This window comes from Urocitellus parryii, chromosome 2 (genome assembly GCF_045843805.1).
Source record: "Urocitellus parryii isolate mUroPar1 chromosome 2, mUroPar1.hap1, whole genome shotgun sequence".
Classification (NCBI taxonomy): Eukaryota; Metazoa; Chordata; class Mammalia; order Rodentia; family Sciuridae; genus Urocitellus; species Urocitellus parryii.
This window is the reverse complement of record NC_135532.1, coordinates 149,519,976-149,536,644: the sequence shown is the minus strand read 5'-3', so window position 1 is coordinate 149,536,644 and position 16,669 is coordinate 149,519,976. Positions and strand designations below refer to the sequence as shown.

Below are 16,669 nucleotides of genomic sequence, written 5' to 3'. Positions count from 1 at the left end.
ATCTCCTACCACCTTAACACAGCCCTAAAGGAATACCTACAGTCGGTATTCGGAGCTTCTAAACAATAATTGTTTTCACTGGCCAAAAATGGTGAGGCCTGATTAAACAAGAGGGACGAGAAGGAAGCAACAGGCCTGCTGGATGGCAATAACAAGGTGGCACCGTCTGCAAATATTTCCAGACCACTGCAGGGGAGCTCTCCTGTTGCCCCAACAAAAGCCAGCTGTGTCTAAGCCAGCTGAGTCACTCATGGGCCTCAGCCCTGGGAACAGCCTTCCTAAAATACATGCCAAATTCCACAATCACTTTAAAAATGTAGGTCAGCCCTTGCATTCCTACCAGGATAAACACAGCCCAGAAGGACAGGGCTAAGCTGAGGAAACTTCCTCACTTGTCTTGATTTCTTTCTTCTTTTCCCCATGATTGCATTCACTCTCTTGTTTTCCTCTCAAAGCCTTCTAATTTTTCTTAATTTCAAGACTTCTATTTGTCATACTCTGGGCCTGCCTGTACCAAGACAAATGCTAAAACACAATTATTCTTGGGGCCTCATCAGGAGATGAGAACAAGCCCCACCTGTTACCATGCTCACACCTGAGGGCCTCTTCCTTACAAGGTCTGTTGTTACTCCAGTTCTAAGGTTATATTCAGAGATTTGCTCGTAGCACCTCTCTCAGGACCAGGGTTTGGCTACATCTCTGTCGCCAGACAGAATGCCAAATAGTCACAGTTCCTGAACCCAACAGACACTGGAGAAGAATTCATCTGTGAGAGCACCCCATCTGTCATACTCAAAAAGAATTTAAAAATGCTTGCAAAGTTAAATTGAGGTGACAACATAAAATAAAGATGAATGAGAAACTAAGGATCCTGGGTCTCCCAGAATGAGGACAGAGGAAAATTGGCAGCAATTTCACCTTGCCCCACCTCATTCTGTCCCTTCTTTACTGGTCATACATGATCCTCTCTCTCTCTCTCTTGAAAAAAATCACCAAAGACTGCCCCCACCCCATTGCTAGATTCAGTGGCCAATTCTGCCCTCATCTTACTTGAGCCACTGGCAGAATTCCACAGCCTCCTCTCTGAAAAATATTCTTCCCTTTTTTTTCCCCCATTCATTGCACCCTCCTTTGTTTCCAGTGTCTCCTAAATTCCAAGCTCTTATGATTGGGAGTCCTGGGGACCTGTTTTTAAAACTCTTTTCTATCTACTCTCAACTCTGGGGGATCTCATCCTGTTCACAGCTGGAATGCTGTGCCACATGCCTGTGTTTCCCAAATATTTATCTTTAGTACCAGATACTCCCCAAACTATAGAGTCCTGCAATCAACTGTATATTCAGCTTCTCCACCCAGATGTCTAATACACCTCTCAAACTGTCCAAAACAGACTGTCCAAAACAGAACTCCCAGCTAATATTAGCCTTTGTTTCTTAGTTAATGCTGAAAATATTCTGTAATATAGAAACTATAGTTTGAAAGTTGACACCATACGTTCGGTTTTATAAACACACACACGCCCACACATGCACAAACATCTGTGTGCGTGCCAAAAGCAACTAGTAAGAAAACACAGTGTCATACTAAAACTTACCTTACTTTGACCTTTGCCTAAGTCCCCCATGATTCCTGAGTGGATGTGTTGCTCAGAGGCTCCCAGTCCTACCAGGTGCAGCTCAGTGTTCAAGAAAAGACTGTTTCACCAGCACCAGTCTTGCAACAACAGAGGAAAGAAATTGCTTTTCTTCCTCCTACTCACATGTTTCTCCTTGGGTGTTGTACTCACTGCCAGTGACCTCCATCTCCACCCAACCTACAGAAACCTGGCCCATAGCACCCTGCAATTAATGTCGTCAGACACACAAGTATGACTGTCAACCCACCAGTCAATCTCCCAGCTCACCAGAAGACACTAAAGAATCTCCATTAGCAGGGTTTCTCCCATAACTGTAACCATTCTCATTTACTTCCACTCTCACTATGTCTACTTCCTGATGAATCAATTCCATAAAACCATTCAGCCATCCAACTTCAGTGGTCAGGATGTAAGTATAAGGCTCCCACAAGGAATAACTCCTCCCTCCCCCATGACTTTGCTTCTCTTATCTGGACAAGCCTACCAAGCCAACCAGCTTACATCCATTCCAACACATGGGGAGTAGATAATACCCCAGTTGGTACCCCTGACCTGGGCTGCACATGTGAAGACTGAGAAATCTCAGGAATAAATAGTCATAGAATTGCTGTTCCTTTCAGCATTTGGACATACCAGCAAATAAGAAATGAGACCATAAGAAATTAAGGTGAGTGTGGACTGCAACTAATAAATGTGAAGTTGTGAGGTTATGCTGTCATGTTACCAAATAACAAACAAACAATCAAAAACCCCTGAAGATATTTAGAAAATGAAAACCCAAATGGGAAGCCAGTGGAGAAACTCATTTAAACCAGAGACTTTCCTATAAGGACGCCAAATAAGAATTGCTTTCTCCAAACACCAGGGTCATTCATGGTCTGTTTTATAACAGTAAGATACTCAACTAATGTAAGTTCACCTGCTCATCAATTCTCCACTTGGACATAGATCACCAGAAAAAAATATCCATTCATCCTTATTCTGGTTTTTAGTCACCCTAGTTTAGAATTGCCCTTTGTGAATGGCTTCTCAAGTCTCACTCCCCAAAATAAAAAATATTAGTTTATACGTTCAAATATACCCTGAACCATGGAGGAAAATACAAAAGGCTGAACCTCAGTTTGGGGACAATAGAGGGAAGAATATTTGCAAATGTCATTTGTTAACCTAGAGTCATAAAAGTAAGTGATGATGTTCCAAAAAGCAAGGAAAGATAACACACTTCAAGTCCATGACTTTTCCTGAAAATGTACTCTTTCAGACCTAACCAAGTTCTTCATTAGTGAGTGATATTCCATCCCAAAATCTGGCAGTATACCTCATGATTCAGCACCATCTGTGATTGATAAAGCACTAAAAAATAATCAGAGACTTAACTAGTCTCAGTGTGAGTCAATGCTTGCTCTCTGAGAGCAATAGGTACCTCAACCTTTTGTTTTCCAAAGGATTAATATCATGCCCAGGTCAGGATACCTCAAAATCAAAATATCCCTTCAGTTGACCTCTTTCTATTACTAACTTTTCATAAACTGCCTCTTCCTAAACTTTATGGGGAAAAAAATGGGGATTCTCTTAATTTCAGGAAAACCGAAGAAGAATTCCCTGGGGTGGTATATAAATTCTATTTCCAAGGCAAATATAAGATCTACAGTAATGAGGAAAAGAAATAATCCATCAATATCTCTTCAGAATCTTGTGCAATTTCTATGTTATTAAGGACCTGTTGACAGAAGAGTGATCACAGGTTTGGGCGGGGGGAGGGGAATGGTACAGAAATGAAACAAAAAGTGGGCAAGGGGAAAGCGAAACTAGGACTGAGGTAAAGCAAAATGCTCTTGATTTTGCCTTCACCCACTGATTTCACATTGTCAGTCTCTCTCCTAAATAAATAAATAAATAAATAAATAAATAAATAAAACACAACAACTCCCATCCTCCCACCTGAGAACCAGTTAGAATGTAGCAATTTTTCAGAACAGAGAAGCAATTTTATTTACTCGCCCCACCCTTTTACTCATTACCACCACAAAACATAAATAAATATAAAGACAAAGTTAAAACCAGTAATACTCACCACAATTAACATAAAGTAGATTATATCAAGTTAGTACATTCCTTTCCACAAAGCATGAGCTGTCCTCTCTTGAATCTTCCTTACAGAGTTAATGTCTGCAGATATGTCTAGTAGTACAGACAGCAGACCTAAGTTTATCAGACACAGAGAGCCTGTACCTTCTAGTCTCTCCTATATCTATGTCTTTCCCATTAGGAAACACAGAGAATAGAATCTTTTTTGATCTTTGCTGACTTGAAAAAAAATAAAGTAATAAACTTACTCTGTCTACTGTCTAGTGTTGGTGTTGTCATTATTAAATTCTGTAAGGGAATCATTCTGACCATGAAGACCATCATGGTGACCAGGAGAACACTGACTACCATCCAGCAGACATCCCTACATCCCAGTTCAAGTTATCCATTCCATAGTAGTTATCATTTGCAATGGAAGTAATGTGTTCCAAGATTACCAATGGAAACACCCTCTTCTAGATGAAAAAGTGATTTTTAAGATATCCCTCCTTTAAAAGACAAATGGAATTCCAATTTTCTCAGAGACTATTCCTTTTAGTCCCAACCCCATCTCCCAAAGAAAATAAAATTTTAACTACATAATGATAGTGATATCTTGTCATCATCTTCAAGAAGAAACTCCTTGGGTTAAACATTTTTGAAAACTAATTATTTTTGCTTTGCCAAAAGATTGATAAATTGTATGAAGAAAAGCCACATTGTCTGTACAAGTCGAGTGGGAAAGAATGTTGTACTTAGCACCAGCCAATCTGAAGAAAACTTGTTTGTTCTGGGTATAAAGTGTCTAACTAAAAGTATTCAGAAGACACAGTGTCAGACTGGATCTCAGAATTGTGGAGGAGTGAATCAAAGAAATAGTCTTGTCAATCAAATTAAAAATTGCCCAAATCTCAGAAGGATAATAGATAGCAAGGTCCAAAGTGTGGACATCAGCTATGGACCTCCAAAGCAGTCAGTTCGTAGGTGATCCTGGTACATTCTTCTGACCCAGTCACCAGCTTCTGATAATGAACAAGCCCTGATTATTCACCTGGACACAGTCTTCCTGAGACTTTGATTACTTCACTTTCTGTATGTTCTCTATTGGTTCTCAAAGTCTTCTGGTTCTGGATCTTGGCCTAACCTGTCCTATTAATACTATCAGAGACCTTGCCTCCCTGGCTTGGCCCTTACTGCCCTCTAAGACTCTTAATTTTGAGTCATCCACTTAATTGGCCTCAGTAAATCAATCACATTTCACCCACCACTTTCACTACCCCTTACCCTGAACTTCATTGAGATCCATGATGGACTTAGGCAATATCTTAGCTTGGGTTCACCTTGTTCTAATCCAATGGGAATGTATCAAACATGGGAAAACATATTTTTTATGATAATAATAGATATAAAAGGGGAACTGGTGTCTCAGAAGCCAAGGTAAATATCAACACAGACCATGGTTTGGCCTTCTCGGACTTGTTATGTACAAGATGTTAAAACTGAAGGCACAAACTTTTTGACTTGTTAATGGTACAAAAATGTGCATGGAAGAACACCACCAGGACAGTCAGGGACAGTGTATTTCCAATTTAAACACAAACACTTGACTATTTTGAGGTGCCAGACATTGTGGAATTTACCTTGTTGGGTACTGAATCTTTTTATTTCTATAAATATTATAGAGCTCTGTTCTGAAATGAGGTTAATGAGTTGGAAACAGTTTGATCCTCTGGTGAGCTTCTTTTTTATGATTTGTTAGGCACATTTGGAGCAGTGCTCAGTCTAGTGCTGTTTCCCATTACTGAGGCAAGAACTTTCTGACTGTTCTACCCAACATCCCATGAATTATGGCTTTTCCAGTCTGGCTAGAAGGAAAAAGCAATATTCCCAGTCCTGTGAACACTGGGCTTTGTACTCTTCTCCCCATATCTCTATCCATTTTATATTGTTATAACTGAATATTTGAGACTAGGTAATTTATAAAGAAAAGAAATATATTTCTCACAGTTTAGAGGCTGAGAAGTCCAAGAGCACAGCTCCAGCATCTGCTCAAGAAGCCGAGGGCCTTCTTGCTGCATCATTAACATAGCAGAGGGCATCACATGGAAAGACCCTGCTGGCAGGCTAGCTCAGATCTCTCTTACTCTAATGCTTTTATGGAGGCCCTACCCTCGGGACCTCATCTAATCCTAGTTAATTCCCAAATGTTTTACCTCCAAATGTCATTAACATATAAAATTGGGATTAAGTTTCTACACATGAACTTTGGGGAGACATGCTCAAATCACAACAGCACACACATAACATCACCCCACCCCACCCTGACGCCAGTCTCTCAGCTTCCAGTAGTTTCCTCATATGCATGTGCTGATCAGTACAATGCTGAATCCTCAAGGGACCGCTCTGCAGGCCCCTTTAGGCAGAGTTTGTCAGAGAAGCAATAGGTTACACTACAGAGTTGATCAACTCTTTTCTGAGACTTGGTTTTAGGCATCTTGCTCCTTCTGAAACTAGTGAGAAAGTTCTCACTCTCGGAAAGACAATGATGGAAGCACCTGTCCATGCTTGGCCTAGTAGAAGAAAGGACATATTGTGTTTTCTGTGTGAACCTAATTTTACCAAAAGTCTAATTCCACTTTATTAGCACCAAGGAAGGCTAGTGGGAAAAGGAAATTGGTGGGTATATGGACAGGTCCAGCTGGCTAAGGGCCTTTGGGGCCATGGTAAATGTCTGGTTTTATTTTAACTTCCAGGGGAAGCCATTGGACAGGCTGAGTCCAGAAATGGTGTGATTTTTTTTGTATTTTTAAAAGAATTCCTGTCACTGCTTTGTGGTCTTTGGTTTAGAGGAGGCAAGAGTGAAAGAAGGAAGATGCACAAGACAGTACCATTTATACCACAGTGTGTGGGCCAGGGCTAGTCTGCAAACTGTTTACTACCATCTACAATGAGTGCCGAAATTGAGAGGAAATGTTCAGAAAAATTTGAACATTTTAAAGTAATTTGGCATTGAGGAAAAATCTAAGCAGGATTTTTTTTAAGGCTAAAATAGACTGAAAGGGAAAACCCAAATTGTTCCTTCACCCTTTACTACAGATAGTTTGAGATACAACTGTAGTCATTCAGGCGAAGAGGGTGATGGATGCTAAATGAGAGTGAATCAGGCACATAAATGACTGGGATCACAAAGGGCAGTAAGAAGAAACTAGAACTTCAGGATAAGGAGGCTGGTACACCATGATACCTCTGCCTCTGTTTGTCTATCCTAGACTTGAGTACTTACCAACACTCCAAAGTAGCAACCATCAACACTGTTTCATTCCTAAGGATAATATTACAGATGTCATAAATGTTGAGGTCAGACACTGTAGTGATGCTACCCTGTGTTTAAATTCTGATTTCAGTCTTGCATGACCTCAGATGAGTTGCTTAACCTCCTGGTCTTTGGTATATCTCATCCACAAAATGGGAAGACTAGTAGCCATTACCCTATAATGAATATGTAAGGGCAAAATGAGAACTCAGAGAAGAGGCCAACACCTAATAAAGTCACTCAGCCACTTTTTGTTCACACATCTTTCTGTAAAGAAAGGGCTTCGCAGCAAACATGCTCACATTGTGGCTGACCTCTGGGGACTACACTGCAGTTGGCAAAGCCCCATTGCATACATCACCTCATTAATCCTCCCAAAGTGATACTCAGAAGTAAGGAGAGACAGGCCCAACATCCTGAGAAGGAAAATGAGGCTTAATGTTTCCAGGGAGTTTCCTAAACTCGCCCCAGGTGGATGAGGTATTGATGCATTCCTCTGATCCCCTATTGGAGACAGCCCTTCCGGAAAGTCATGGAAGCAGGAAGGAGAAAACAAAGTCATCCTGCTCTTTAGTGGTTCATCCTCATGCCAAGTAGACACAGAGTAGCCGGACAATAACACTGGGGATGGACACACAGGGGTCCCTTCTCCCTGAGAGCTGCTTCCAAGTAAGATACCTCCATAACCTCTAACCCCAAACCCCTCATTCTTCCTCCATATCATTTACCCTCATCACCCTGTCTGAACTCTGGCCTTTGTTGCCAAGGGTTAGCTATAATATGATTTTGGCATTTTCTAAGGTTTTTTTTTTTTTTTTACCACTTTTAATGTTTAAGTTTTCATTATTGATTAAAACACACAGGATCTTCAAACATGCCTTAAATGTACTTTGCACTACCAAGTAGCTCTCTATTTTGGCTTTTGTTATCTGCCTTTAACAGTTTTTCATAATTGTTAGTCTAAACATACACCTGACATATAAGAAAAGGGGGAGGCGGAAAGCAAGTAATTGGCGAAAGACTCCTTGAACTGAAAAAAAAGGCTTAGGTCTTCATATTAAAAGAACACATCAGGAAAAAACAATATATTTAAAAACAAAAAAACTAGATCCATACTTAGACATATCAAAGTGATATCTGGAACTTTATTCTTATTTTATGTACATGTAAGGGTAGTAACTTAAAATGTAGGTCTATTAGGATATGAGGAACATCTTCTATATTACATAAGAGTAGTTAATATAGGTTAAGGACCCCTTATCTGAAATGCTTGGGATTAGAAATATTTCAGTTTTCTGAGTTTTTTCAGGTTTGGGAATATTTTCATAGACTTTGCAGGTTGAGCATCCCTAATCTGAAAGCCAAAAATCCCAAATGCCCTGAAATCTGAAACATTTTGAGTATTGTTTAAGCACTCAAAAAGTTTCAGATTTTGGATTTTCAAATTAGGGATGCTCAACCTATAATATCAATATTTTGATATTTTTAATATATTGTTTTAATTTTAAAATAATCTTGTGGAACTAATATATCCTGTTTTAAAGAGATGTTCATCTGAAGTTGAAAAAAAAAATCCTTATATGTCACTTTAGCTCCTGCTTTTTCCTACTAAATTGAATATAAATTAAGCGTAATACTTTTTACTGAAATGTAAATTGGTGGTAGACTATGGTCTAGAGATAGACACAATCTCTGTACACACGGAATAAGGTCAATTTGGCAACTCATTGTTGACTCAAATCAGAAAATGGACTCACGATAGTTTTAAGTCATTAAAAGGCAATTCAGATGCCTCCTAAATGCCTAAGTTTTCTACCTAGAAATAACTATAGCACTGAGAGAAGCTTGGTTCTGAAAACAGTGAAGTTAATAGGAGCACCATATAAATTAGGGCTTAAACAAGTGAGTATTCATGGGGATGAGGCTGCAGGATGAAAAAAATCATCTCTGTGAACATTCCAAGAGAAGAGGTTCCCATCCAATTTATTTGTTTCTTAATTAGAACCTTGGGTAGAGCTTTCCTTCAACAAGGACTACTTGAGGTCAGTTCTAAGCGCTGGGAATGAAGGCCACCAGCATACTCACAAGGGTAATCACCCTTGGCTGGGAAATTCCTCCCACTAGGCCAGTGACTCTGAGCCCAGGCCTCCCATCAAATTACCAGGGAGCTTTCCACAGATGTCTTGGCTTTACATCACACCTTCTGTGAGAGAATCTCTAGCGGCAGGGCAAGTGTGGGTGTGTTTTAAAAAGTGTGGGTGAGACCCTGCCTCTAAATAAAATGCAAAATATGGCTGGGGATGTGGCTCAGTGGTTGAGTGCCCCCGAGTTCAATCCCCAGTACGCCCCCCCAAAAAAAGAGCTAAAATCAGAGACATTTTCATATTCCTTCTAATTAAATAAATAAGTAGCACAATTTACCTCCTGAGCATCAGCTTTCTTGGGCAATCACATATGACTTTTCTAAATATCCATTTTCTCTTTATTAAAAGGAATTAAATAAAATTATGTGTATCTGTTTTAGAACCTTATGAAATTTCAGGTACAACGGGGAATGTAAAGACATGCTCCTTACTTCCTCACCATGGAAAGAGACACCTGGTTCTTGATGTTATTTTCATTTTTTTCTCTTGAGAGAGAAATAAAAGAAGGCATAGAGGACAGCAACCTCTGCTCATTTAAGCAAGGAAGAAAAGAAGTATTTGCCTCCAGGCCTTTTTCACTTCAGGATTATTGATGGCACCAGAGGGACATAGTTTGCTCAGAAGTAGTGGTGGGTAGATGAAAGAAAGGACCTCTGTCTTCCAATGTTTTACTGAGACAGTGTCAGACTCCTTTATAGGAGCATTGAGAGCCAGAGGGGACTGGGAAGAGCCAGTGGCTCACAGAGAAGAGCGGTGCTAGGGTTTGTGACTTGGTGGTAGAGCACCTGTCTAGCATGTCCAAGGCCCTGGGTTGGATCCCAGAACAACAACAACAACAACAACAACAAAAATTAAAGAAAGGCAAAGTCAGAACAGTGTATGTAATGTGGTGTCGTTTTCATTTTTAAATTATATTGACGTTTAGATATTTCCCTGAGAGTGAACTTTTGGAGAGAGTCTGGAAGAACACACAACACAAAGGCTATGTGTTGATCAGCTTTCTATTATTGTCACAAATACCTGAGATAAATTAACTCAAGAAGAGGAAGATTTACTTTGGCTCACAGATTTAAAAGTTTCAGTCCATGATGGCTTGACCCCGTTTTATGGGGCCTGTTGTGGCACAATACAACATGGCAGGAGCATGTGGAGGAGGAAACACATTCATCTCATGGTTGAGTGAGAGAAACAGAAGAGTGGCCAGGGTCTTAATATCCCCTTCAAGGGCACGCCCCCAATGACCTAAGATCTTAAGCTCACCTGTTAAAGTCCCTACCACCTCCCAATAGTACCAAGCTGAGGACAAAGCCTTTAACACATGGGACTTATGGAAAATTCCAGATCCAAAGTATAGCAGGCTACCTCCAGGAAAGGCAGAAAAACAGGAAGGAGACAGATGTATAAAAGAGAAATTATTACTTTGACTCTGTACACTATTTTCATTATATATATATATTTTTTTTTTTCAACTCTAGATGTCACCAAAAGGCAAGGACATTTTAAAAAAGAAAAGAGAGCTACCAGGAACCAATGCCCTTTCACTATAGGAATATTTTTTCTTCCTTGGAAATAGCTACAGAGAGTAGAAATTACAAATAATTTTATGGGGGAAGAAAATCAATATTTTAGACATAATCAGAAAACATTAATCAAGAACAAATCAATGTTTTATACTATCATTATATACTATGGTACTGATTTCTATATAGAGATAAACATAATAATTCATAAAAATTATTAATGAATTGCTGAAATATCTACATGCAAAAACTAACTTAAAATGTATCAAAGACTGAAGCCAATTAGCTAAAACTATAAAATCCTTAAAAGAAAACACATGAGCTGGGGTTGTGGCTCAGCGGTAGAGCACTCGCCTAGCACGTGCAAGGCGATGAGTTCAATCCTCAGCACAACCTAAAAATAAATAAATAAAATAAAGGTATTGTGTCCAACTACAACTAAAAAATATTTTTTTTTAAGAAAGAAAACACATGTGAAAAGTTTCATGACATTGAGTTTGGCGATAATACGTCATATATGGGACCAAACTCACAGGTAACAAAGGAAAAAAATTGGACCACATCAAAATGTGAAACTTTCATACATCAAAAGATTCTATGAAAAGAGTAAAAAGACAGTCCAAATAATGAGAAAAAAAAATAGTTGTCATCATATACTTGACAAGGTAATAGCAAGATATATAAAGAACTTCTACAACGCAACAACAGAAGAGCAACCTGATTCTAAATGGGCAAATATTTGCATACATAGTCATATGTCCAAAGAACATATATGAGTAGCCAATAAGCACAGGATAAGATATTCAATATAACTTATTATTAGACAAATGTAAACAAAACCCATGGGATCCTACTTTAGACTCATCAGGACAGCTATTATTAAAAAATTAAAAATAAATCAGAAAATAACAAGGGTTGACAAGGGTGTGTATAAAATGGATCCCTGTGTATTTATGATGGAATATAAAATAAATTGTGTAGCCTCTGTGGAAAACAGTGAAGAAGTTTGTTAAAAAAAATTAAAAGTAGAATTTTCATATGATCTGACAATTTTACTCTGAGTATGTATTCTATTGCATATATATAACATATATATATACACAATATACACACATACATACATACATATAGAGTATTAGAGAGAGACTGATTTTAGGAATTCACTTGTGAAATTCTGGGGTAGGCCAGCAGCCCAGAGGTCCAGGACAGAGTTGATGTTGTATTCCTAAGTCCAAAGGCAGTCTGGAGGAAGAAGAATCTCTTCTTCAATGGAGCCATTCTTTTTCTTTTGATACCTTCAATTGATTTAATAAGTCTCACTCACATTATGGAGAGCATATTCCATACATTTGGAGTCCACTGATCTAAATCTTAATATCATCTAAAAATATAACTTCACAGAAGCACTTAGCATAATGTTTGGCCAAGTATGTGCATGCTGTGCCCTAGTCAAGTTAACACAGAAAATTAACCATCACAGGTGCAAACCACCCAAATCCATTCAGCAATGGATAAATAGAAAAACAAAAGGTGATAAATATATGCAAAGGAATATTAATCAGCCCTAAAAGAAAAAAAAGTGTGTCACATTAGATTGGATAGAGAGAAAGGATGGGAGAGGAGGGAAGGAGTAGGGAGGATAGGAAGGGCAGCAGAATAGAATAGACAATATGATTGATGTATGTACATTCCATGTATGTATTATATGTCAAAATACATCCTGCTGTCATGTATGACTAAAAAAAAATAAAAATAAATCGTATGGTTATTAAATAAAGAAAGAAAAAATCTGGCACATACTACTTAATGAATAAACCCTGAAGACATTATGCTAAATGTATTAAGTCAGACACAAAAGGACAAATCTATTGTATGATTCCACAAATATGAGGTAGTCAAATGGATGGACAAAAAAGTAGAATGGAGGTTACCAGAAGATGACAGAGTAGGAGATATAGGGAATTACTGTTAATGGGTGTGGTCTTTCCAGTTTGAGAAGAAAAAAAAAGTTCAGGAGATGGATGGTGGCGATGATTGCACAAGAATGTGCAAAATGCCATTCACCTGTCCTCTTAAAAATGGATAAAATAGTAAATTTCATGTTATCTATGTATATTTTAGCATAATAAAAAATGAATTGCTTACATGTATAGACTTTACTATGAGCCAGACACAATGTCAAATGCTTTACATGGACTTTCTTACGTAATGTCTTTTTGGTATTTACATTTTACAGATAATGAAGCCTTCTAGAGAAAGGACTTGCTCAAAGTCACTCTGGTAAGACTATGTGCTTGGTTAGACCCCATGCTATGATGAAAAGGGTAACTACATTAAGAAAATGAGATAACCAGCAAGTCAAAATATTTTTTTAAATAATACATTTGAATCAATATATAAGTAATTTAAGGAGTGAATTCCCAAAATGATGTCAAATCTAGATTATGACTAATAACTCCACACTTAATATAGCCCTACATTGACCTTCATCATGAGAAATTCTTATCCCCAAACCACAGCATCTCAAGAAATAAGATGAGAAACGAGGGTGCCCAAGATAGAAGCACAATATCATATCTGCCCCATTTTCTACAAGTCTTAGGATACTTCATAGTTTCTCTGTTTTTTTTTTTTAAATAAATTACTGTGGCCGCACTTCCTTTTTCAAATGAGGATAACCATTTAACTGATACTTATTTTATTAAGTATCTACCATAATTCCAGGTACTTTTGTGGGTTCTCTTCTAACAAGATGAAAAGACAATGCACACATTTGCAGTGAGATCCATCTAATAAAAAAATTAAATGTCTCTTAAGTGAAATGTCTGTTGCCTCAAATGGAACATACCTCAAAGATGAATCTCCTTTCGATATTCTAGCTTCTTCAGGTAGTTGTCAGCTAGATCCCTCCAAATGTGTCCCTGCCTCCAGTGATCTTCCTTCCATGAACTTCTTGACAATCACCACCAAAAACAAGAGCAGTCATAGCTGCTCATACACCTAAGGCAGTATAGTCTAATGGTTAAGGCTTGGACTCTGATGCTACACTGAATCTATACTTGCCATTGTTCACTGTATAATTGGGTAAGTATCTTAATCTGCCTGTGATTATGTCTCCTCAAATAGGCACAAACCCTCACAGGGTTGTTGTGAGGATGCCATGAGCTCAGAACAATGTCTACCATGTATTAAGGGGTCAGAAAATATTAGTCATAGACAGATCAAATAGCCACTCATAAGCAACAGACTATTCCAGGGGTGGGGGGAGAAGAAGAGATGGTCATCCAAGAGAAAAGGGACCTTAGTGAACATTTCATGGATGGTGGCACAAAGAACCATATGGCTTAATGTCTTGCCTGAGGTCAGGCAGGTGGTCAGCAGCAGCACCAGGACATATCTTCCTGACACCGCCCATGCCTTCAAGGAAGAAAAGACAAGAGCACTCCAAACCTACCATTTAGGTGTATATTATAAGTCTTATCTATTTCAGTAACTATAAATTATAAAGTTATAGATATGAATGTGAATACTTATAATGATTCCATCAGCAAGATGGGCAAGAGCAAGAATTTAGGGAGTGGCCTGTTAAAAAGCAGCCTGAGTAATGGCCCAGAGCACCATACCCCCTTAAGCAGGGCTTAAGGCAGCCACCAGAGAATAAGTCCAAAATATGGGGCCTGACTCACTTCCCAGCCCTGCTGCCCATAATGCAGGTCCTAAACAGAGGTCACAGAAGCCACGCAGTAGATAAGGAGGGAATGCTGGGCAAACAGTAGAGACTGGACCTCAGAGAGAAGTTGTTCAGAAATACCTATAACTGGCTTCTTATGGAAGCCATCCTTCCATAAGATAGGTTTTTATTCCCCACACTCCCAGATCCTTCTAGATCTAAAACGCTTAATCAATTCTATCCCACTCCTCAATCAAGACCTCCCTTTACAGCCTCACCCAGTACCTGGCTTGCAAGTGGTGGGCACTAGGTAAATACTAATTTCTAATGCAGAGGTCAGAAATGGCAGTTGGGGAAACTGGAAAGGAAGGCAATGAAGAATGAGCACACTAGCAAATCCTTGCCAAGTGCCAGTCTAATCTACGTGTCAATATAAGTTAACTCACTCAGTACTCTAGACAACACCCTGCCATAGGTGTTATTATTTCCATATTACAGAAAGAAACTGAGGCATAGATGGGCTGAATAATTTGTCCAAGATCACATTATGGAATTGTGAATTAACCAGACCAGTTTCCTCTGCAACAATGTATCTTCTTCTAACCCCAGTATCTGAACACCACTTCAACTGTTAAACCCTCTGGTAAATGTTACTTTTCTGAATAAAAACACTCTGTAACTTAAAAAAAAATTACACCAAATTCTCATCTACTTCTATCTGAGCTGGAAATCAAAGTCAGTTCTGGCTGGAACACCCATGAGAGTAAACAGCATGTGACAAAAGTCTCAAATTCAAAACATTTCCGCAAACAGAGAAAAATTCAAGAGGTTTCAGATGGAATGGGCTCACCTAGCTCAACATTTTCCATCACACAATATCTAAATCCTAAAATTAAGCCAGAACTATCTGTAAGTATGCACCTATAATAATCATTCTGAATATTTTAAGATAGAATTAGAGGTTGATCATACAATTATAAGGTTATAGACACCACACAAAGTCACTTGTCACATATTTGGGTTTTGTTTGTTTTTAACAATCATAAAGGAATCTGGGTGTTGCAACATGGGTAGATGATCATAGAAAAGACAGATTTGAATTACAACTACATTTAAATTTCAATGAAAGATTCAGCAATTGCCTATATGATTCAGGTTCTAAACAATATTACATACATTAATGGAAACAAAAGCTACATTAATTCCAAATGAGCCAGATAATTTTCTTAATCTTCCATCAAAACAGGGAGTGTAGGATAGATTTTAAAATTTCGTCTTTACCAATGTACACAGAAATAAAATAGAAAAATTAATATATCAGTACATTCAAAAACTTTGGAAAGGCTTACAACAAAATGCCTAATATTTGCTCCCAGGAAATTTTTATAATAGCATACCCCAAAAATCACAAAGAGCAAAGCAAAAAAACTTTAATGTTTGCAAAAACAAAAAAAGAAGAAGAAGAGAAGTAAGGTGAACGACTGTGCAGTTTGTGCCAGCAAGCGATATTTTTCTCTCCTTAATGAAGAGAGGGCTGGTGAAAACAGCATAAAGACAGGACAGAGATCACAGAAGGAGAAATACGATAACCAGCACATATTCAAAACTTACCCAGCTTGGTCTGTTTACTCAACACTTATTTTTTCCACTTTGCCAGTTTAAAATCAGATAGCGGCTGGGCTTTTGATGTTGCTGTTTCTGTTCTTTTGATCCCAGAGCCCCATGAAAATTAAACTATGTGTTGGATGGGATCTGGCCTGGTCTCGCATTAGGGAGGAGAAAAAGTTGTAAGCTCAGGGCCCTGGCTGCTTCTTAAGGGAAATGAATAAATAATAAGTGGCTAGCAGGAGAGGACGTGGGGGACGTGCCTAGCTGACGTCCGGCCGGCACTGGGGCTGCACAGCCTCTCAGCACAGCTGTACAGATGTGCTTCATCTGGTTCCCCGAAGGGGCACCAGCCTGGGCTGCCGCGGCTGGCAAAGCCTGCGCTCATTGGTGGCCGCGGCTCCTCACTTGCCGCCGATTGGCGGAGAGGCCCGCCATTCCCGCTGGCCTGGGGCCGCCCCAGCCCGCCGCCCCAGCTCGCTGCATCCTTCAGAGGAACCTGGAAATGCCTCGCGGTCGCTGATGTGGCACTCGGCGGCAGCAGCGGCGGCAGCATTGGCGACTCGGGAGGGGCCGAGACAAGGTCGCTAGACACCCAGAGCTTGCCCCTGCCCTAACCCCTCTCATACTCATCCTTTCAGGCAGTTAGGCTGGTTTGTTTAAACTCTGGGTTTGGAAGATGAAAAAGGCCCCGGCGCTGGCCAAGGCCCCGGT

The 16,669-nt window shown here is 39.3% G+C and overlaps 1 protein-coding gene across 1 annotated transcript in view; it reads right to left on the bottom strand.

Moving 5' to 3' along the window:
• Window positions 1-16,239, bottom strand: part of LOC113192305 (transmembrane protein 45A) — a 63,492-nt gene extending 47,253 nt beyond the window's left edge. The window contains exon 1 of the mRNA XM_026402418.2: window positions 15,962-16,239. The gene's annotated coding sequence lies outside the window, so the exon portion shown is untranslated. The remainder of the gene's footprint in view (window positions 1-15,961) is intronic.
• Between the last annotated feature and the right edge of the window lie 430 nt (window positions 16,240-16,669).